The following is a 24,084-nucleotide window of genomic DNA, read 5'->3' as shown; positions in this document are numbered from 1 at the left end:
GCAACTATTAAGAGAAGACTAAATAATTTCAACCAGACCAGGAAAATCATTGTTGTAAAAATTCTTATTGTTTGAATGCCCTGGTTATACCATGTCCAGAAAGCTGGATCTGATAAAGAGGCACAAACACATAGCTAGTTAAACGCTAGTGCTAAAATACTAAAGTTATTAGAATTATCATTAATGGATGATGGAGATCTGTGATTGGGCAGATAATTGAAATTCTCTCACTTTGACTTTCGGCCACAAACAAATTTGATTAATGTTTCATGTTCACTATTGGTGAATATGATTGAGCAATCTTTAGGAAATTTAAGAATTGGTTTCCTCATATATTGCCCCAAAATAAAGATTGCAACAACTGATCCAGTAGTGTTTTCTAATAAAGACTGGTATGTGTGGGGAAATCTTCAGGACCACTACTCGCCATCTTGATCAAATTCATGCAACCCCTGATTAATGATGAGTGTTTTTTAGCAATAATCTAACTAGCATGCAAACTCTGCATACAACAAGGGAAGGTAGTCCAGCCGAAGTTAATCCCCATTTTTCATACAGACCAAATATCATATTGTTATTGAGATTACAACACAAATGATTAATTAAAAAAAAGAGGTCAGTTGAATGAGAGGGAAAGACACATCCAATCACTGCAGACTCTGGATGGGAATGAACTGTGTGTGCATGGTGTGTCACTTGAAGCTTGTCAGCCCAACAATGTGCGACGCAGCACCCAGAACATTACAGTGGAAATTTTACACAACACTCTCTAATTAAAAGGAAAAGCAACATGCAAATCTGGGATTACTTAAAAAAAAAGGTGACTTCTGTGGAATGTTCCACTCACTTAACATGAAGCAGATTATCTTCCTAGCTGCTATGATATATGTTGTTGTCCAGTCTTCCAAATGCAAGAGACAAGTAGAAGAAAACAAGAGAAAGTAGAGTGGTTGTCCACTTTTCAAAAGGTTGGAGGTTCGATCCCTGGCCTCGGCAGTCTACATGTCAAAGTATCCTTGGACAAGATACTGAACCCTAATATGCTCCTGATGCTGTGCCATTGGCGTGTGAATGGTTTAAGCTCACAATGAGCAGATTGCCCAGCCGCCATTGTATGAATGTGAGTGGGTGAATGCAGACTTTGAGTGGTCGTCAGACTAGAAAAGTGTTATGTAAATACAGCCCACTTCACTGAAAAATGTAAAGTTGGATTCTGTTCTGGTCTGGGGTTTTTTTTGTTTGTTTATTTTTTTAGTGACTTGTTAACAAGTAGTTTCCAATTTGCATGATATCATATCTATTCAAACATGCCCCTGTGTGAATAACAGCTTTAACTCCAGGCTCTCACACTCAGGACAATACAGTGATAGAGAATTGAAGATGAAATTTGGAAATGATCATTGGACCAATGCAATTATATTCTGAAAGTCGATTGGGTCGGTAGAACATCCTCCATCGTAACATCATTTTATGTGTTTTGGCCAATAACAAATTAGTATTAAAGATTCAATTAAAAATTGAAGCACATTTTTTGGGGTGGCTGTGGGTCAGGTGAAAGAGTGATCATCCACCTATCAGAAGGTTGGTGGTTCAATCCCTCGCATGAAAAGATGGACCACTGATACAGAGCTGCAACTACAGACCTGCTTTGACTGATTCTAATTAAGGCTGCTGAAACAGATTTGGATAAATTCACTGACATTGTGGCATCTTACACTAGTTTTTGTGAGGATCTGTGTGCCCATGAACCCTTTTGCACATACAACAACAATTAACCATGGTTCTCAGCTAAACTCAGACAGCTTCGCCAGGCTATGGAGGAAGCCTACAGAAGCAGGGACCAAAGTCCTGTATAGACAAGCCAGAAACACACCGACAAAGGAGATTAAAGTAGTTAAGAAGTGCTACACCAAAAAGCTGGAGGACAGCTTTTCAGCAAACAAACCTCCGTCAGTGTGGAGAAAACTGAAAAAACATTACCAATTAGAGGAGACCATCCCCCCACACAGCTGAGAACCAACAACTGGCCGATGACCTGAATACATAATACTGCAGGTTTGATAGGTCCACATCACTCAACACTCATTACCCATTGGACTGAATTACATCCTACAACCTTGACAGCCAGCTCTCATTTGAGGCTCACATCAAGCATGTCACCAAAGTCTCTTTTTTCCATCTGAGGAACATTGCTCAGATTCGCTGCTTTCTCTCACAACCTGCCGCAGAGCGCCTCATCCATGCTTTCATATCCTCCTGGTTGGACTACTGCAACGCCCTTCTTGTGGGGGCGACGTACAAGACCATCAATCTGCTGCAGTACGTCCAAAATTGTGCTGCAAGGCTTCTCACTCACACCTCTCCCCATGAGCATATCTCCCTTTTGCTCTTCAACCCTCACTGGCTCCCCATCCGCCAACGAATTAACTACAAGGTCCATGTTCTCACTTACAAAGCCATCCACTCCACCAGTCCTTCCTACATATCAGAACTCATCACTGTATCCCGACCCACATGCACCCTTCGCTCCTCCAGCTCCACCACCCTTCTACAGCCTTGCTACAGACTGGTCACCACGGGAGGTCGGGCCTTCAGCTGCGCTGCACTCGGAATAATCTCCTCACCTCCGTTAGAGAGGCCAAGTCCATTTCCTCCTTCAAGTTGCTCCTCAAAGCCCACATTTTTAAAATCGCCTACAAGGACTTCGTATGAGTTTTTTCCCCCCTTTTTATGAGCTCTTTTACTTTTATTTTTTTACTTTTTTTCCTCTTCTTTGTTGTTAAGCACATTGGGTCCTAGAAATGTTCTATACAAGACTGTTTTTATTATTACCTCGGCCAAACTCTGAATCAGTACTTATTACCTGGCCCCACCCTGGGGGCTTTCTTGGTGGGTGTCTTACTGAGATTCCGGGAGCATCCTATCGCAGTAAGTGGAGACATCAAGGGGATGTTTCATCAGGTCCGCCTCCTTCCCGAAGACCGTCCCTTATTGTGGTTCCTGTGGCGGGACTTGAAGGTGGATGAGCCCCCAAAGGTATTTGAGTGGCAAGTCCTGCCTTTTGGGACAACCTGTAGCCCCTGTTGCGCTACCTATGCGCTGCAGCGCCATGTTGCCGATCATTGCCAGCCTGACGACATCCTGAGGTTCTCTATCAAACGTTGTTTCTACATTGATAACTGCCTCCAGAGTGTGCATACTCCAGAGGAGGCTAAGCAGCTGGTTAATCGCCTCAGGGATCTTCTGTCCTCAGCAGGTTTCGAGCTGTGACAGTGGGCCTGCAATGAGCCAAGTGTTCTGGCTCATTTACCCAAAGATGCTAGATCTCAGAGCCTCGACTTGTGGTTGGCACAAGACAGGGTCAACCCCCAGGAATCCATCCTTGGTCTCAGTTGGAACTGGGAGCGAGACTCCCTGAGCTACAAGCACAGGCCAGTGTCTTACAATGCCCCAACCTTGAGGAACATCTACAAGGTCCTGGCTTCCCAGTATGACCCTTTAGGTTACCTCTTACCATTCTCCATCAGAGCAAAGCTCATCATCCGGGAACTGTGGGATAAGCAGCGAGGTTGGGATGACCCAAACTTACCTGCCACGCTGCTTCAAGCCTGGTCCAACTGGGAGGATGAGCTTCAGTTCTTGCCTCTCCTTAACTTTCCATGAGCCTATATGCCCACTGATCTTGACCTTGAGGCTGTCATTCTTGAAGTGCACTTCTTTGCAGACGCCTCAGAACAGGCTCATGGAGCTGTAGCCTACCTGAAGGCGGAAACAAAGGAGGGCCAAATCTACCTTTCATTCCTCCTTGCTCGTTCCAGAGTAGCCCCCAAATGCGTGCATTCCATTCCACGCCTGGAGCTGTGTGCAGCTCTTGTAGCAGCCCAACTAGCCAGCCTCCTCTCGAAGGAACTTACCTTGGGTGTGGCCCCTACCACTCTATGGTCTGACTCCACTACAGTGCTCACCTGGCTCCATTCCCAGTCCTGCCACTTCAAGGTGTTTGTTGGAGCGAGAGTGGTGGAAATCCAGGAACTGACAGAGAATTGCACCTGGCGCTATGTGGACTCAGACCAAAATCCTGCGGATGACTTGACTAGAGGCAAAACTCTAGAAGAGCTCAAGGATCCAAACCGGTGGTCCCAGGGGCCCCCCTTCCTTCTGAAAGGCCCAGACAACTGGCCAGCCTATCCCGGAACCACCAGAGGATCAAGCCGAGCTCCGGAAGACTGCCTTTTGTGGAGTTACAGTCACTGCACCTGCAGGTGATGCCTCAAACAAGAAAGGATTTAGTACCTGGCAAGAACTCATGGATGCCACTGTCAAAGAACTTCAGGGAGCAACCTCCTCTCATCTCCCCCACACAGCTGAACAGTATCAGCAAGCTGAATCCAAAGTCTTGCAGCTAGCTCAGAAACAGTCCTTTCCTGAGGACTACAAGCTCCTTGCTGCAGGAAAATCAGTGTCGCCCTCCAGTCGTCTACTCACCTTATCCCCTGTCCTTGACTCAACCTCTGGCCTAATAAGAGTGGGTGGTGGGCTCAGGCGGTTGGAAGCCTTAGACCGGCCTCTACATCCTGTTGCTCCAGATGCATCTCATCATGTCACCCATCTTCTCATCCAGAGATACGATAGTGATTTGCACCACCCTGGTCCAGAGCGAGTTTTTTTCTCCCAGAAAAACATTAAAAAGACATCCCAGAAAATGTTATTATTCATTGAACATTATTTATGAATATTTCTCGGTTTTATTTTGAAATAGCTAAGTATGAAATGAGTAATTCTGAATTAATACTAATTGTTTGTAAGATATTTTTACATGATTTTCTGGGAGAAAATGGTTGTGAAAGATCAGTGCCGACCTTCCAAACAGATGAGAAGTAGATAGTAGGTATAGTAGGTATTGATAGGTTGAAATTTCAGAGAGCTATTTCAAAATAAAACCGACAAATATTCATAATTAATATTCAATGAATACTAATAGTTTCTGGGATATATTTAATTGTTTTCCCGGGAGAAGATGGTTGTGAAAGATCAGTACCGACCTTCCAAACAGATGAGAAGTAGATTGGTGTTACTAGGTTGAAATTTCAGACAGCGATTTCAAAATAAAACCGACAAATATTCATAATTAATGTTCAATGAATGCTAAAAGTTTCTGGGATATATTTAATTGTTTTTCTGGGAGAAGACTGTTGTGAAAGATCAGTACCGACCTTCCAAACAGTTGAGAAGTAGATTGGTGTTGGTAGGTTGAAATTTCAGAGAGCTATTTCAAAATAAAACTGAGAAATATTCATAAATAATGTTCAATGAATAGTAATTGTTGCTGTGATATATTTAAAAGTTTTGGTGGTGGGGATAATGGCTGTGAAAGCTCTATAAAGAGCGTAAAAACAGATGAGAAGTAGATTGGTGTTGGTAGGTTGAAATTTCTGTAAGCTATTTCAACATAAAATTGAGAAACATTCATATATACACTGAAAAAAATTTGGAGTGAAATTTACTTGAGAAAACCTAGGAAAGTTTTTGCACTTAGAAATTGTAAGTAAATTCAATGAGGGCAATCATCAAGTAAATTTTACTTGATGATATAAGTTTCTTTTACTAGCAAACCTCAGATAATTTCCTGATGATTATTAATATGGTCATTGAATTTTACTCTCTCCTTCTTTGTAAGTTTTACTTAGAAATCTCACCTAAAATCAAAGGCTTTTCAGTGTAATTTTTAAATACTTTTTCTAACGTTTATTTATGGACTATATTTAAGCAACATTTTCTGCAGTTTAAATTGCCTAAATTTCTTCTTAATGTTTTTGTTTATTGAAACAATGACTTAAAAAAAATGAGGCAAATGTTTAATTAAACAACACCTTTATTTTTCTTAAGTGAGTTAATAAAACATTTTCCAAGTTTGCATAACAAAACAACAGCAAGGTATAGTTCACCCTATAGATGAAATTTTTGTTATTATTTACTCACCCCTTTGTCAATAGGATTGGTGAAGTTTTGTTAACATCCGTGTTCTTCTGTGAGTTTGAGAGACATTTTTTCCACTTAGCTTCAAATCAAATACAGCAAACAAAGCCAAAATACAATTCTGATATGTTTTTATCAGAGCATCTAGGAATGCGTGAACTGCAGGACACTTGGATTACTTCAGATGAGCAGTATGGAGACATTTTTTTGATTCATGACGTATTTTTGGGACGTTTGAAGCCCAGTTGCCGTTTTGTGAAAAAAAGGCAAACTCCCAGGAGAGCATGAACGTTGACAAAACTTCAGTCCTTCTATCAGTATTGAGGCGAGTAGATGATGACAGAAATTTCACCTTAGGGTGGTTAAAATGGGTCTGAGGTAGCTTGTTAAAGGCACAAGGATAAGTTCAGGAACTGTTTGCATACGTAGCCTGAAGAGCAGGAGGACTTTCCTGGTGGAGGCTGTAAAATACAAAGAAATCCAATCAATAATGCATCATACTCAAAGTTACTTTAATGCCAGGGATAATGGAGAAGCAGCATTTCTTGGGCTATGTTCCTATCACTAGAATAGATATAACATCAGATTGTCCTTTCAGCTTTTGTATATATCACATTTTATGCGAACGTATAACTTCAAAATGCAAAATATATATTCTGTGATGATGGTAAACCTCTTACAACTTAAGAAGTGCAAAGCACTACACAATGTTTTTTTTTTAACTGAATAGCCAGTTGGCTTTGCTTGTGACACAGCTTGCTGTAGTTGCTGAGAGGACACATCATTGAGAGACAGCTGTAATGATACAGAATCAAAATTTAAACAGTGTAAACGGAATCAGAATAGGGAACAATGAGACTTCAGATCTAAAGATATAAAACGGATATATAAAAAGACGTTAGCTGGTTAGCTAGCAGCCCCTCCTCCTGCTATCTCTCTCCCGTGTGGGCGGACGTACACACACACAAACACCGGTATATGGACACGTCACGCAACTCGCGCTGGGCCGCTCATAAATACTAAATGCGCTAAATTGCGCGACTGGTACAGTATTCAAATTACCGCAATCCGTTACATATACAAGAAAAACCCTGAATGACTTACCTTCAAGATGATTTAGTCGCTCCTTCCTCCTTTGAACCTGACTGCCGTTGTCGTCTTCTTGTATTTTGGCGGGCAACGAAGCGCATGCGTCCTTTATGCGCATCACAAGGCACATGCGCGAATTCAAAATACGCAACACTAGTAAAACTTACTTGGTATTTCTAGGTTCATGTGCAATGGCTATGAAACCTTTGAATATTATGTGAAAATACATAGTAAAACTTACTGTTCTCACACAGTTTATTTATCATATGAATGACATATGTAGTTTTTACTTGAATAATTCTGGTTCTCACTGATACTTACAATTAGAAAGTAAAAACTGTGACAGTTAACCTAATAAATATTACTACACCACAAAATAATTTTTTTCAGTGTATTGCTCACTGAACACTAATTGTTTCTGGGAATTTTTTAAAATGTATTTCTCGAAGATGGTGGGATAATGTTTGTGAAAGCTCTATGAAGAGCATAAAAACAGATTAGACGTAATTTGGTGTTGATAGGTTGAAATTCCAGTGAGCTATTTCAAAATTTCAGTATTTGTGTGTTGTTGTCATTATTTTTTTGATTGTGAAAAATCAGAGATTACAATTTTACGACAGTCCCTAAGCACTCCGGTTGCCGCACAGTACTCGGAAGGATATTCAGCATCGTTCGTTTGAGTTTTCGCCACAACCACTGAGGTTGGTGAGTTGATGAGACCTGTGAAATGTCTGGCTTAGTTATGTCTACAAAATAATACCAACCTGGATGGAATTGGTGCGGTTTTCATGACGCTATTAAAGTTAGAAACAGAAAAAACAAGCGAATGTTGAATATAAAACCAAATTCACCTCTGTCCCAAACATTGTCAGTATTAGCAAGGACACTTTCCTTGTTGTGGGGTAATGATATTGGTTAACATGGTTAGCCAATAGTTCTCTCTCTCACCAAAAGTTCTCTGCACCCTCAGACTGCAAGTGCTGTTTTCAAGCAAAGGAGGATTGCATATGAACCACTTGAAAGATGCTCTCATCAATAGAAGACATTACCTCTTTTGCTTTTGCACAGAAGTCTGCTTCAGGTTTGATAGAAAAGGGGTCAAGAGCAAAGTGCAATACTTCAATGGGAATGTTGAACCCTTGGAATCTCTCCGTAAAGTTTTCAGTCAGTTTTGTCATGAAATCTGTCATGATGGATGTTATCCCTGCCTCGGGTGCTGTGTTCATGAATGCACACAGTCGTGGAAAGTGCAGCAATCCTGTTGCAGTTGCAGGTTTGCTGTGAAAATTGTTTGCTTTGTCTTGAAAGCACAAAGCTTCTCAACCAAATCAGCAATAAACTTTTCTCGTCCTTTCTCAGTTCAAGATTCAGAGTGTTCAAGTGTCTAAAAATGTCACACAGAAAGTACACTTCTGCCATGAACTGTTCATCCAGCATGCGCTCCAGGAGGTTTGCTGTGTTTACAGACACGAAGGAAAGACACAATCTCCTCGTGGACCTCACAGAAACGGTCCAACTTGCTTAGCCACCTGACATCGTTATGAACAAGCAAGTCCGTGTGTTCCGCAAACATGTTGGCAAGCATCATACGGAAAAGGCGGTGTTGTAGGCTGGAGGTTGAGCGGATGAAATTCACAATGTTCGTGACGGTATCCATGGTGTTTTTCAGATCACCGCTCAGCTTTGCACACAACACAGACTGATGAATGATGCAGTGTAAAAACTGCATATGTGAGGCTACAGTTGACAGCCTCGCCACCAGCCCTTGTAATCTACCGATCATGGCTGGAGCGCCATCGGGAACCAAAAGGCAAACTTTCTGTAAATTCAGCTCATGCTCGTTATAAAATGCAACAATCTTTTGAAACATCATCTCACCTGTGGTGTGTCTCTCCAATGGAATAAGCCCCAAAAATTCTTCTCTAAAGCGCACTCCGTCGTGAAATCTGACATAGATGCATAGCTAAGCCATGTCAGTACAGTCAGTTGATTAATCCACAGCAATAGACATAACATCGGCTTTTTTCAGGTTTTCCAAAATCTTCCTTGAGACATCCTTTGTGAGTAATTCCACCCTGCTAAGAGTTGATGTGTCCAAGAGAGGCACTTTTTTAATGGATGAGGTGACGCTGTCCCTTACTTTTTCATCAGTGACCACTTCATCAATGACAGCAATGACATCTCCGCCTCAGTAAAAGGCCTCTTCTGTCTGGTGAGTGTCCAGACTACACGAAGGGATGCTATCATAGCCCTCTCTTGTTCCGTGCAAAAACGACCGAAGGCAGCTTGACACTGTTGAAAAGATGCTAGCAAACGCTGTACTTTGCCTCTCCGTTCCTCCGAGCCCTCTTGAAAACTGGCAGAAAACGAGCTGTGATTTGACTTGTAGTGTCTCTTCACGTTGTATTCTTTCATTACAGATATGCATTTGTTGTACAATAAACACACCAGTTTATTACTTGTCATGGCAGGCAAAACAAATAAATATTTGTCCATCCATTCACTCTGGAACTGGAGGTTTTCCAAATCAATTTTTCATTTTTTTGGGTTTTGAGAGCGACATGTCGTAAAGCGGTGTTAGCTTAGCTGACTCTGACCTCTTCACCTCTCATGCGCGAGCTGAGTGCAAGTGCAGAGCAAGTTTAGCAACCAATCACAGCGCATGCCTGTCTGGCACGGAGGTGTGTAGTATAACGTGACGGATCGGAACTGTTGTTGAACTGTGCGAACTTGAAATGCGAGGCCCTGCTCTTTGACATGGATGCGCAATTGCGCATGAATAACAGTCACACAGACACAGCTCTTCTAGTTCTACTGCACGCATAATGTCACTGCAATGCATTTTTATCAAGTAGAATAATACAGCATAATCATACACATAGTCTCAGCTATGACTTTTTGCTATTTATTTCAAAGTAGGGAAAATTAACTGTGTAATGCATGGCTTTACGTCAAGTCAGCTAAGTCACTTTATTTTGGCATCTTGACATTTGAAAGAACTAGGTCAGGACACTTTTCATTCATAATATACATTCATGTTCATTACAACTATACACAACATATTTACTGTACAGTAACTCCAACAAATAAGACTCATCATGCATAAATTGTGCAGAAACTGATCATGTCAGAGTCATTTTCCTTGCCTTCTTGGCCACGAAATCAGCAATAAGATCTTTATAATCCAGCTTGGATGCAATGTCTTTTTCAATGTCTTTTTTTAATTGATAGCAGGGCAAGCCCACACAGTCTGTCCTGACGTGGAGGTGCGCAAATAGTTTTTAATTAGTTTCAACTTTGAAAAGCTTCGCCCGCCCAATGCCACCGTTACTGGAAAAGTCCTGAGCATCATCTCACAGTCAGGGAAACTTCCTTCAATCCCTTTGAGGTAACAAAGTGTTTCAAGTGTTGTAGTAGTTGTTCCATTTTACCTCTCGAAGAGGTCCGGTACATCCTGAGATTCAGACATGCTCAGATGTGCTTCAGTGAGGCCTAATGACATAGCAACAATGAAAAACCCACTCAATTTGTTGGATTTGTTTTTTATTTATTTGCTTGTTTTGAATGTGACCTTGACAGAGACAGACAACTAGTCGAATAGGCCCGATGTAGGAAAATGAGTTGATGTTGCTGATGATGGGTCTGAGTGCGGCACCTTCCTTTTGTACCTTGGGGAGTCCATAAACGCAAGGAGTGGCTGTCCCGGGGTAAAAGACGGTAAAACAGTGGTCGGTCAATGGCTTTGTCCTTTTCCAGTAACTGTAAGCAGTTGATTAGTTTCTTCTGCTGGTAGGATCTCGCGTCAATGTCACTGAGTAGACTGGTCACCTTGACATGGTAGCCAGCTGTGTCTTAATATCAGTTTTTCTTTCTTCTTAGGTCTGTTCTTGTGGACTTGTGTAATGTCATATGTCAGTTGCGGTTCCAAGTCCACATTTATCCAAGAACAGTCCAATGATAAAAGGATTCTTGCTCTGCATATACTCTGTATTGAGATTCCAATTTGTTTTGCAGAACAAACTCAGTTAGTAAGCCAGAGCTTCTGTAAAGTAAGCACAGGCTGGTGAAATTTATTAAAATAATTTTTTACCAGAATACAGTTTGCACACAGACAGTGTAATTACTTAGCTAAATCCTGGCGAACAGCTTCATCTCCCCACTATAACCATCACATCTTTTCTCAGAATCAGAATTTTTGGCCAAGCTTTTTTGGCCATGGATGTGTACACATACAAGGAATGTGGCTCAGTTTTTTTTTTTTTTTTTAAATCAGAATTGAAGTCCTCTATACTCCACTGCTCTGGGACAGCAATGTTTATTACTGTATTTTCTCTCTCCGGAGTATAAGTCGCATCAGTCAAAATTGCATCATGAAGAGGAAAAAAAGTTTTGCATTTTGAGTTATTCACAGATTCTGAAAGTATAGTGTTTAAGCTTTCCAATGATGTCTAACACATGGAAATCTGAAAATATTTCAGGAAGATGTGGCCATTTGAATGTAGGCATAGAAAACCAGCCTGAAAGATTCTCGCCTGAAAGATTCTCGCAATCGCCCGAGGCCTATTGCCCCCTACAGCTATTTCATAGCTATTTCATTTCATAGCTGTAGGGCAGCTAATAGCGAAGCCCCGAGCCCTATTGTTATTCTGCGTGTTTTTTCTTCATATTCTTCCTCTTCCGTGTCAAATTTCGATTCGCTACTAGTCCTAGAGTTTTGAGAGCACCCAGGCGAATTATATATCAAAACGTGCGGCTCAATCGGGATCGGCATGCTATTATTTTTCTCGGCAAAATTCGTCACCATGGCAACCGCTGGAGATTTCAATGGGTGTGTATTGCACGGAATGTTCGCGCTAGAGTGGAGGGGATTAACTGCCAGAGTGGAGAGACGCTCTGAAAAGTGTCTGATTTTTTTTCTTTCCACGCTCCTCCAAAACACAAATTTCACTCTACACGTTTGAAATTTTCCAGACTTGTAGTGCCGCTTGTTCTGATTCTCACGATGTGCCTGGCTAAGCGATAGGACTCACGATTTTGAGTTCTCAGCCTCTGAGCGAGGAGAGCGCCTCTGACCTGGCCCATAAGGTCCAATACAAATCAAAAACAGGAGAGACAGAAGTCAGCCATTTTTTAAACTCGTTCTAAAATACGCTTTTTGACCCCAGCAAAAAAAGAAAGTGATCAGCGTGTACAGTAAAGCCTTGTAGCTCTGATGGTGAAGAAAATTTGGCAATAGGACTTTCGGTCTTCGTGTGAGAAGCGTTTGTTCAAGAGGTGCGCAGAGGCTAAATTCAGATGTTTCTGTCTCTGCTCCTCATTGCCTCCAATGCAATGCATGTGTGTCTGCACCTGTGTCTGAGTGGGTGACATCATTGATCACCACCTCAAGTTTCCATGGCAACCACTGAGCCTCAGTACTTCTCTGAGCACTCCTCTCCCACATACACACACATATCGTCGCTGTCCGATAAAAAACACGTATCTCCACTTTTAATGATTCTGACTTTCCATTGGCTAAGGAATATTCACATTCTCCCCCAGCAACAGGTAGCTTTGGGGATCCAAGTGACCAATGGAAAGACGTTTTATTACATCATATATTTAACACGTATCTCCATTGGGTGTCAGAAGTGTCCATCAATGCGCGTATCTCCCGCCTCTGGTGTTGCCTGTATATCAGATGATTTGTCATGTCCCTAAACACAGACTGTATACCGTCAGTACTTGGCAGACTTATTATAGCATCTAACGCTAGGCTAATGTTGTCCTTGCATCGAGCAATGCTGTTCAAAAACTTTTTATAACCATGACAGTGTTGTTTACGTTAGATTACTGACCGAGATGTATTCATTGACGTCTGATGTGTCTGTTATGTGCACTGTTTTCTCCTTTTCAGGCTAGACATGTCTCTCACATTAGAGGAGCTATGTGCAATAGCAAAAGTAAAATACAGTAGAGCAATTGAGGCAGAGAGGAGGGTCAGCAGCAGCGAAGCGATAGACGATAAACTCTGTGATTTCCTTGAACCGAGTCAGACTGATGCATGTGCGTTAATACAATATTAGATGACTCTTCGCCTATATGGACTAATCTGATTTCAACACAAAATACCAAAAAAATCTTAGATTACGGTAATGTGCTATGTGGAAATGTAGGATAGCCTGCTATCAATAGTTTACGGGTTTAGTGGGACATGAACGGGAGACTCGAGGCTCGTAAATGACCGGACATCATTGGAACGCATTATTTAAAAAACACGTATGTCCAATGTCACTCACAACAAAATACTAAATGGGTTGCTAATCACCGTGTAACTATAGGTTTTCATTTCGAGTCCTAAGTGTGTCTAATTACTGTGTTTTGGGTTTAATTTGTAAGTTAATTGACGAGTAAAACACTTTTTTCATGCTCCTGAAAAAAACGAGTTTTGGAGATACGTGCTTTTTATCGGACAGCGACGATATATAGTTTCAGCTGCAGCTATGCAGTGGCTTGACAATGAGCCACAGCCCAGCCTATTACTGCCTATTACTGGTGAGTTGTAAATGTTAGTTCAATTTTCAATTCAATTCAATTCAATTTTATTTGTATAGCGCCAAATCACAACAGAAGTTGTCTCAGGACACTTTCCATATAGAGCTGGTACAGACCAAGCTCTTTTATCTACAAAGAAACCAACAATTCCCCCATGAGCAAGCACTTGGCGACAGTGGCGAGGAAAAACTTCCTTTTAACAGGCAGAAACCTCGAGCAGAACCAGACTCTGGGTGGGCGGCCATCTGCCTCGACCGGTTGGGTGAGAGAGGAAGAGCAAGAGAGGGAGAGTGAGACAGACAGACAGACAGACAGACAGACAGACAGACAGACAGACAGACAGACAGACAGACAGACAGAAAAGCAGTCAGAGAGAGAGAGAGAGAGACAGAGAGAGACAGAGACAGACATGCAGTCACAGTAACAGTGACAGTGGATGTAATAACAGCAGTAGCAGTTTCAGTGGATGTCAGGCAGGGCCAAGGCAGGAGATGCAGCTGAAATCCACAATCCAGATTCAGCCACTGTCCATGGGAACCTGCAAGACGACAAAGCACAGAGACTCCGGGGAAGGAGCTAAGTTAGTAACACGCCGTGGTAGGACATGAGAGCGTGCGGATGGAAAAGTTAGTGTTAGTTAGTGAGGTAATGAGTGATGTTGGCCTGTTAGCATTAGCCACAATGCTAATATGCTAATGCTAATATGCTAACCTATGTTAAAATGATTCTACAATGCGTTCTGATGATGGTTCAGATGTTTTTAATGTGTTATTTGACATGGTAATGTTAGCATGCTAATGCTAACATGCTAACCTTGGCTAAAATGATTGTTAAAGGCATTCTAATGATGGTTCAGATGTTTTTAATGTGTTATTTGACATGCTAATGTTAGCCTAGCATGCTAATGCTAACATGCTAACCTTGGCTAAAATGATTGTTAAAGGCATTCTAATGGTGGTTCAGATGTTTTTAATGTTTTATTTGACATGCTAATGTTAGCTTAGCATTGGCATCTCTTATAACGTGCACCGGCAGTAGCCCCCGTGGCCCTTTCATAATTTCCCAGGGGGAAATTGTCTAGTTCAAACTATTGTAGTATTTTGAACAACAGTTATCAAATGGAAATTCTTTTGTTACAAAAAGCCCCTGAATAAAAATGAAAAACAAGAACGGTAATATAACGGTAAGAGTTAGAAGGAGCAAATGTAGATACTTATTTCTAATATTAAATAAAATAAAATAAATTCTGTCACTCTGTGGTGCAGTGGGATGGATCAGTCTGCTGCTGAATGAGCTCCTGTGGCTGATCAGCACATTGATATCTTATGCTCCAGCTCCTCAGCTACGAGGCTGAGGGATTCTCAAGTCAAGTCAAGTCAACTTTATTGATAAGATAAGATTTTTACTTTATTAAAAACTGCACACACATGCTACAGAGAGAAGACTGCACACACGCCATGCTTTGTGAAATTATTTTTCACCGCGTTTGACCCATCCTGGTCTGTCGTTCCTCCACAGCAGACCAGGAGCGGTGGGCTGCCAACAGCTGGGGACCCATCCTTCTTTGTCACCATTGGTCAGGTGGTGATCTTCTTTCATGTTTTTAGTGGGGGTTATTAAGGAGGAAACCCTGGGTGAGCACGGGGAGAACATGTAAACTCCACACAGAAACACACACAGAAGCAGCAAGCACTGCAGACATGGTGGAGGACATGCCACACAGCGGGATTCAAACCGGGGACCTTCTAGCTGTGAGGCGACAGTGTTACCACTTGTGCCACCGTGCTACCCGTTGTCAATGCTGCTATATGTACAGGACATTAACAGAGGCCGGCACTTGATGACAATAAACTCCACGAGGGGTGAACAGTGTCTACAAATCACTACAGCACCACAGGCCTTACCTCCCTCAATGAGGGCTCTGTCTGATCGGTAGCACATTAGCCAGTCCAGCTGGATGGCGGAGTCCGGTATGCTGTTTTTGAGCCATGTTTCCGTAAAAACGGATACACAGCACTCTCTCACGGTCTGCCGGGTCTATCTCAGAAGGTGTATATAGTCCAGTTTGTTGTCCAAGGAGCGTACATTGGCGAGTATGATAGATGGTATAGCTGGCTTGTGTGGATTTGCCGCTAGCCCAGCCCAGATACCCCTGCGCTTTCCCTTCTTCCGCCTCCCCTCGCACTGCCTGCGGCGCCTTTTGGGGGTTGGTGTCAAAACGGGCCTTAGCATGTTCCGGGTTTAATTTGCAGATTGCTGTGTGCACGGGACGAAAACATAAAATCACTCGAACACAACGATGAAGACAAACATGTAGACACCACATCACCGGCGTCAGCCTAACCAGAAGCTGTGTAAGTAGCTATGTGGTTCCCTTTTAACGTGCAGCTGATTGGCCGCAAAAAGAACAGAAGCACGTGAATAGCTGAAGAAAGCCAGTATGCTAATTTACTGTTGAAACACCACACCCCCTGCTAGGACTGTGAATTTCCACTAAAACAACCCAAACCAACCCAATACCCCAAAATACAAAGTTTATGGTTTTAAGGCCCCCAATACTGTTATTTAAAACATGTTGTGGCTTCTTCATGATTTTAACTTACATATTCTGCAAAAAAAAAAAAAGAAAATCACTAATTTTTTTTTTAAAAAATCGATTTTTTGGTTTACTCAAGTTGCGCTGGGCCAACTTGTTGCTGGTTTTCTCGTGGTGGGTCACATTTGATCTGGAAAGGCAAGTTATTCAACTACTCAACAGCACACAGAACAACAGGCTGAATAGGTGTCTGGTATGTTAACATAACAAATTAACAGGTATTCAGCTACACAGTAGCATAAAGAACATACCTGGGAGGCTGACTAGGCAAAATTAATACAACAAGCCAGCAAGTCCAACAAGCAAATTACCGGTAAGCAAGTTCACCAAGCTCCCGATCTCATTCCACATCACTGAATCCACTGAATTCTTCATCCTTGGTGTCACTTCTGAACATCTCCGCCAACTCTGGAGAAAGATGAATTGCCGTCTGCCCTTATGTGCGGCTGTCGCCAGACTCAGCATTCAGCATTCAGTTAATTTTTTCAGTGGTACAGGAGCAGCATTTAGTTGTCACAAGCCTAGAACGCCCTCTTGTGGCTGTAGATGGTAATGTTTACTTCTTGTTAATGTCAGTCAGTATGAATTAACATTTAAAAACATTGACCAAAAAACAACTTGACCTTACATTTTTTAAATGTTTGTTTCCAGATACCATAACTTCTCAGTTAGTGGCAGACCTCAAGTGTAGAGAGAACCCGCCCCTTATTCCTTTTAGCTTGTTTTTAAATTGATTTGTTTTTAATTATTGTGCTCTTATTTATTCTGTGTATTTTTGCTTGTGTTTTTATCCTCTCTGTAAAGTGTCCTTGAGTGTTTTGAAAGGCGCTTCTAAATAAAATGTATTATTATTATTATTATTATTATTATTTGGAACAGTCTTATATTAAAGATGGGACTAATTTTCTTTGTTTTTATAAGTGTGTTTTAGAATATTTTCATAAGAAACATTAATCTTGCTGATCTGCTCCTATTCTAGTTTGCTGTCAATGCAAACTCAGCACATACTCCATGTTTACATGTTGTCCTGATAAATTCAGTGTAATGTGCTAATGTAATTTCCTCAGCTCTAATTCCATCAATGTGACAACAGAGTCATGTTATATTCCCCACTCCGCTGAAAACACTGTATGATCTCACAGAAGTATTGCTTTCAGTCATTAACTTTTTCTGTCGTCTTCCGCTTTGTTTTTTTGTTTGTTTTTTTTCTGGCTGTTAAACTGCTGTCAGTGTAACTCAGTGCTTCCCCTAGAAATAGCTTTAAAACATAACATGCAAGAGCTGAGTTTCATTAAGACTATCTTGACAGTGGTTGAAATACAAAAGTGGAAGTAAATACCTAGTTTTAATTCAAGAATTCACTCCAACCATCATCATAATTTACACTATTGTCATTTCAATATCAAATTTCCTTAATCAACTTTATCCTTATATGTAACATTTATTATGGCTTGATTAGCCAAACTAGGGTAAAATGCTTTGTTTCACTCTGGGTGTTACTGTTGTTTTTCCTTCTGTGCTCACAAATCTGATTGCAGGGGTATTCATGTGTTGACATCTGAAGTACTGAGATTTGGCTATCAAAATTCACTAAAGATATCTTTCTGTTTTTTCTCTGGCCATCTGTTCATCTGTCTTTCAATCTACCAGTCCTCAAACCATATCTTAGATCTGTCAGCTGCTCCCACTCTTCCCTCTTACTTGTGTCTCCATCACACCATTTTACCGCAGCTATCACACCTAACTGCACGAGACTCTGAACCACCAGACCAAATCAGAAGGAACAAGTTCAACATTGAACTAATACCTTTAACCTCCACGAACCTGGAGTTTACCCTGAAGGAGACGGAGTCACCAGAACATTCCGAAGAACCCTCCCAGTATTCCTTGCAGTCCCCCCTTGTTCTACTTTCTGCCAATATGTCAATCACTGGACTGATCAAAAATATCTTTTTTTAAAGAGAAAAAGAGAAAATGAAGTTTAGCATTTGTGGATTTATAAATCTCCTATTTGTCTGGAGATTTTTTTAAAAAATTCAAGGGCATTTGGTCTTTTAATGTTGAGATTACTGGTACTTTATTTTTCTACAGCTTTTCTTACCATCAGAATTGGTTATCAATAACTTGGAGATCAAGTGTTTTTTTAACAGTTTGTTCCAAACAGCATTAACAAAGGGATTTTGGGTGATTTTTTTGTGGGATTGTACACATTGGGAACTGAGGATGCCTCTCAAATCTGAGCATGAGTTTGGTGTCATTTGTTGTACAGTAAATATTTTATTTACCCCTTAATGTGAAAAAATATTTTTTCAATTTATGTATAAAAAAGATTGATTTTATCAGACCATGGGGGCAATTACTCCTTTCATCTTATTTAAAGTTATGACTTAATTATTTGTTGAATGATATTCACATCTTTTGGTTTTAATTTTCCTTGTTTTTGTAGTGCTTGTGTCACTGGAATGGAGTTTTTATCAGGACCAAGGAGACAGCAGTGTACTGAAATTACCTTTCCTTTATTTATTTATTACCCCATCTTCTTTTTGTGTGTTTTGCCTTTTATATCTACTCAATGCACTTGTATGTCTCTTCCTAATTTTGTATTGAGAGCATTCCAATCATCAGATACAATTTTACTAATTTCTATGTCAACATATTCAGTATTTCAGCATGCATTTCACACTTATACTTTTCTACCAAATGGACAGTTTGTATTCATCCAGAAATAGGAAATTCAAATGACATTGAAGTCAAACATGGATGAGGTTAATTGGAATCAAAGTGTACCATCTGCTTGATTGTTGTTGAGGCAGTTAAAAACTGACAAGATGAGCACAGGATGATGCCTCATTAAACTGCAAATGCTTTGATTTACATGGATCTTGCTATGTCAGTCTTAACATTTATGTTTGTAATTTTATTAGAATCTGATTTAAAGCAATATTCCAATTATTTGAACGTCAACACATTTTAAAGTCTTTCTGGTTAAAGTTTTTAATTACACTCAAGAATTTCACCAGTTCCTAAAATACAGCAAGCAAGAGAACTTACATGTCTCCACTGAGTATAAAGGATAATTCCAGTTTAACTTGGGTCTTATTCAGGTCTAAACACTGACTGGAGTGAAGGCCCTATTGTAATGCAATTATTTCTTCTTATCATTACTATTATTATGAGGGCCTGAGCACTTACCATTGCAAGTTTTGGCATATATTATTCAATGCCAAAGTGAATCACATTTTGAATTATTTATTTTTTTCACATATACGTGCCAAAATGGTTCAATAGCGCCCCTCAAAATTTCAACAATATACAGGTACATACAGGAAGTCAGCAATTTCAAGTTTACTGTACAAATTTTACACAGTTTTTGACATTTATATTGGTCATACTTCAAAAGCCTCTAAGAACTTGGTCAGGGTTAGGGAGCTTTTGACTTTGTGTCAAACGACGAAGCCGTGGCAAGGTGTAGAATTGACCTATATCACCATGAAACAGGAAATGGATTGTAATTCTACTGCACATGGTCAAAGCTTTACCAAACTTTTTTGATAAGAGTCCTTGCCTGATGATCTCTCCATGCCAAGACTGATTTATGCTCCTAGTGGCACTTACGGGTAACATGAAATGACATTTTTATACTTTGATGTACTCCTTACATGGTGACCACACATCTTGAGTGTACTTGTACCAATTAGGCCCAAATTTCACAAAGTTGATTTAAGTCCTAGACTGACATCATCTACTGTCACAATCACCTTCATTGTGCCACCTCGTGGCAACAGGATGTATGCTTTGTGTGACGAATATCATTTGATTTAAATGAAAATTTTATAATGTGTACACTTGATAGACGAGAACATAACGTGTAATTAGTGGCTGTTCTCTATTGCCACATAGTGGACAAAGGAAGTGACACTGAACTTTCTGCAGTGTCCAAAACACATAAAAATTCAGATCCATGTGAACCAGTAAGTGTCCAGAAATGTGTCCGTGGCTGGCATAAGGCATGCGAGGGCCCATTCATCGCTGCTTGCTGCTTTAATTTTATATTGCATTTCACAAAATAATGCATGATACAATAAAATGACAAATGTTATGCCAATACCATTTGATGTAAGGATCAACTGTCATTGGTAAGATGATGTAATCAGATATTTTCTGCAAACTCTAAAATACATAATTACTGAAGCATGTACTTTCAGTTGAGTTTAATGTATTTTTTAGCCCTATAAAACATTTATATGTAGAAATTGTGTTCAAACTTATGATGGTGCAGTGACTTTCTATTTACATAGTTTTTGACTGGATAAGATTGATGGTTGCTGACAAACTATTTAAAAATTCTACAGTCTTTAACAGCTATGATATTCCTGAAGTTTTAATGGTGCAATCTGCAATCACAAAAACTATCTAGTAGGTGTACACAAAATTAGAGATGCATGTCTGAATAGTTTGTGAAACCCAATCCTGTTGAGTGTTCAGGAATTGCCAACATGGTGACCCAAGTTGTAATAAACTTGAATTATCCTTTAACAAACTGTCCTGATAGACACCATCCATTATAGTTTTTTTTTTTGTTTGTTTGTTTTTTTTGTTTTTTTTTTGCAACTTTGTCTTTGAAAGTAAATGATAATCAGTTTTGATCAAATACTCCCAGGAACTAAACTCAGGAATCAACTCAGAACTACACATTTTCACTCACTGACACTTTCTGTCAGTGTGGATGTCATTAGTTGAAACTGCTGACTGCAGTTTATTTTTTCACTCACTTAGAATGCTATATGATAGGAGTGAATGTAAGTAAGTATAACCTGGTCATGCAGCACAAAGCTTGTACAGTCAACATAATGGCTGCACAAACCGCAGCATAGCTAGTGATAATGGAAAGATTTTCAAGGTTACAACTAATAGATTTTGTCAATGCAGAAACAGAAATACCCTCCATTTTGCTTTTCTTTTTTGTGGTGCCAGTACGTTTTATCCCATTTCTATAAATTGAGGTTGCAAGGTTATTGTTGAAGTGGTTTGTTAGTTAACCTATCATTTAAACAGTCACATTAAGTTCTCATGAAGATTCTTTTGTCTACAAGTGTAATAAGACTCTTTAACTTCAAGCAAATATTGAAAACTAGTTAAGAGATAAGCATGCAACATATACAACAAAATCATTAGTATAGAAATGTACATTAATATGTGGAGTGGCAGACATTATATAATTTTTACAAATAGTGAACAGAAGAAGACCCAGGTTAAACCCATGTGGGTCACCAATATTATCTAAAGGTAATATTTATTTAAATCTCAAATATAGTTTCAGCTGAACGTAATTATGTAGCAGTGTAAAATGCATTCAATAGATCAATAACAAATGCAGCACAATGCTGAAGATTATGCAGGCCATTACCATTCAAATTTGTTAATGTATGAAGCAGGCATACCATCATTCCAACTATTACCTTAACCTGAAAATTGGAATAGTGGATGCAAACATTATATTGTTAATATTATAACAGTATATAAGTCTAGGAGGCCAAAGTTGACCAAAGTTGAAATTCATCCTTAGTGCACACTACACATTCAAATCAGATACATATTTAATATGGCATCTGTAGTTTATATTTTGTCCATTTTCAAAAATGATTTTTTGTACCCAATATTCTGTACAGTACTTCCAACACGTACTTATTTCACTGTTTCATCATCTTCTTCATGGCACTCCCTTTTCCCCTTGGAAAAAGCAAGCCGATATTTTTAAGTTCTTTCTCAATTATGAACCCTCACTTTTCCATTATAGGAAGACATGTAATAAAAGAGCACCACGAATAAACACAACATTGTACTTTATTTTGTTCTGTGTCTAGATATTGTTCTTATTTTTGATTATGATTTAATTTTTTCTGTTTGTCTTGTTCAGGATAAAATTTTTGATCATGTAGATAATGTTCTCAAATAAAGAAGTGGTAATTAGCAAAAGCTAATGTAACTTTTATACTGAAATTCCAGATAATCTAAAAATCACAAATCTGGCAAGAGTTACCATTAATAAGATGCATTCGTGGCTCTTAGAAAGCCAAAAAAAACCACCAACAAACCATTCAGTATGAGTCGCAACATTCAAATTTTGAATGGAACAAACACAGCAGTGGGGCAGTGGAGCTTAAAAAGTTTGATCTCAGGATGTCACTACAGAGTTAATTAGTTGTAGTAGTAGTTATTAGTATTTCTTTTCCACAAAATGGCAGGATCCTTCTTAAGTTAAAAAGATGTACCAACATGAATCAGGTCATCATTTGTGTGTGTGTGTGTGTGTGTGTGTGTGTGTGTGTGTGTGTGTGTGTGTGTGTGTGTGTGTGTGTGTGTGTGTGTGTGTGTGTGTGGAGGATTTCCCTTCTATTTCTAAATATTTTAGATTAATTTGTGTTATTCTTTGTTATTGTCAAATTGTCAGACAGATGCCTTCTGGAAAGACAAACAACACATCAAACTAGACCTCCAAGCAGGTATTAATGGAGTCCAAGCTCGTTGTGAAAATTAAACTTGGTGGAATGATTGCAGCCTGTGGAAGCAATGCAAATCAGACCTGCAGACCAACAGGTGTGGTGGATGTCTCACATTTCTACAGGAAATAATAAAATAAATTGAGGCTCCTTGAACAAGAATGTAATTTTCATTGAAGGTCTGTAACATTGAAGATCTAGATGTACACATAACATAACTGAAACAAGATCACAGGACGCTGAATCCTGATGTCATTTTTATAACATAAGCATGGTTGCAACACAATGCATCACATAATCATATTTTAATGCCAGAATGGACATTTCACCAGAAAATAAGGTGAGTTTTTATTGCTATGTCTACTATATGAATGAAGAGACTGCTATCATGTGACCATTTAACTTTAACTTTGCATGTTGTTACTTAATATCACAATAACTTAAAATTATCATATTCATCTTTTTGTAAAACATAGAAAAAAACATTAGTAATTATGCATTCTTTTTACTGCCTGAAGAGTTCCAAGTTATTTCATGGAAGTGCATAAAAAATGCATGTAAGTGGGAAAAGAATAATTTAGTAGTAGTCGGTCGGTCATGCGGACATATGGATGTACAACTGGTGAAACTAGTTCTACTTTATGGACTACTTTCATCAACTTCAGGAGATCCACCAAACATCAGGTCCATTGTTTACACTGGTCAAAGCTGAGAGTGAAGGAGATCGGCAAGAGGAAAAGGTGGGGGCATAGCGATATTTGTGAACAATAGATAGTGAAACTCAGGGCACATTAGCATAAAAAAGCAGCACTGCACTAGAGACATTGATCTGTTAGCTTTTAGCGTCCAGCCATATTACTTCCTGAGGGAGTTCTCGCATGTTATTGTGATAACTGTGTACATCCCCCCCTGTCGGACAATGCTGCAGCCCCATGCAAGCTTCTGCACACAGTAGTCTCACAGCTGCAGACATTGCACCCCCAGGCCTTCCTCCTCATTGCTGGAGACTTCAATCATGCTTCCCTGTCCATTCTCTCCACTTTCACACAGATGTAAAATGCCAAACCAAGAGACAATAGAACGTTGGACTTACTGCATGCAAACACAAAGGATGCTTAAAGCTCATCACCTCTCCCCCTGCTGGGCTGTTTCAATCACAATCTGGTTTATCTGCTCCCTGCATACATACCTTTGGTGAATAAACAACCACCATCCATCAGGTTTATGAGAAGAGATGGTCAGAGGAATCCAGCATGGCACTGAGGGACTGCTTTGATGCCACCTGCTGGGGTGTGTTGTGCTGTCCACAATGTTGAGGACATTGACATTTTAACATCCTGCATTACAGACTATGTTAACTTCTGTGTGGAAAACATTATCAGTGAATAT

The 24,084-nt window shown here is 39.9% G+C and overlaps 1 protein-coding gene across 9 annotated transcripts in view; it reads left to right on the top strand.

Annotated features, from left to right (window-relative positions):
* epb41a (erythrocyte membrane protein band 4.1a) overlaps positions 1-22,393 on the top strand; it is a 129,669-nt gene extending 107,276 nt beyond the window's left edge. For all 9 annotated transcript variants that reach the window (XM_070985278.1, XM_070985284.1, XM_070985281.1 and 6 more), the window contains one exon: positions 17,846-22,393. The gene's annotated coding sequence lies outside the window, so the exon portion shown is untranslated. The remainder of the gene's footprint in view (positions 1-17,845) is intronic.
* The last annotated feature ends 1,691 nt before the right edge of the window (positions 22,394-24,084 follow it).

The sequence above is a fragment of the Chaetodon trifascialis genome, chromosome 17, assembly GCF_039877785.1.
Source record: "Chaetodon trifascialis isolate fChaTrf1 chromosome 17, fChaTrf1.hap1, whole genome shotgun sequence".
NCBI classification, from domain to species: domain Eukaryota; kingdom Metazoa; phylum Chordata; class Actinopteri; order Chaetodontiformes; family Chaetodontidae; genus Chaetodon; species Chaetodon trifascialis.
This window is presented reverse-complemented; position numbering and strand designations above follow the sequence as displayed.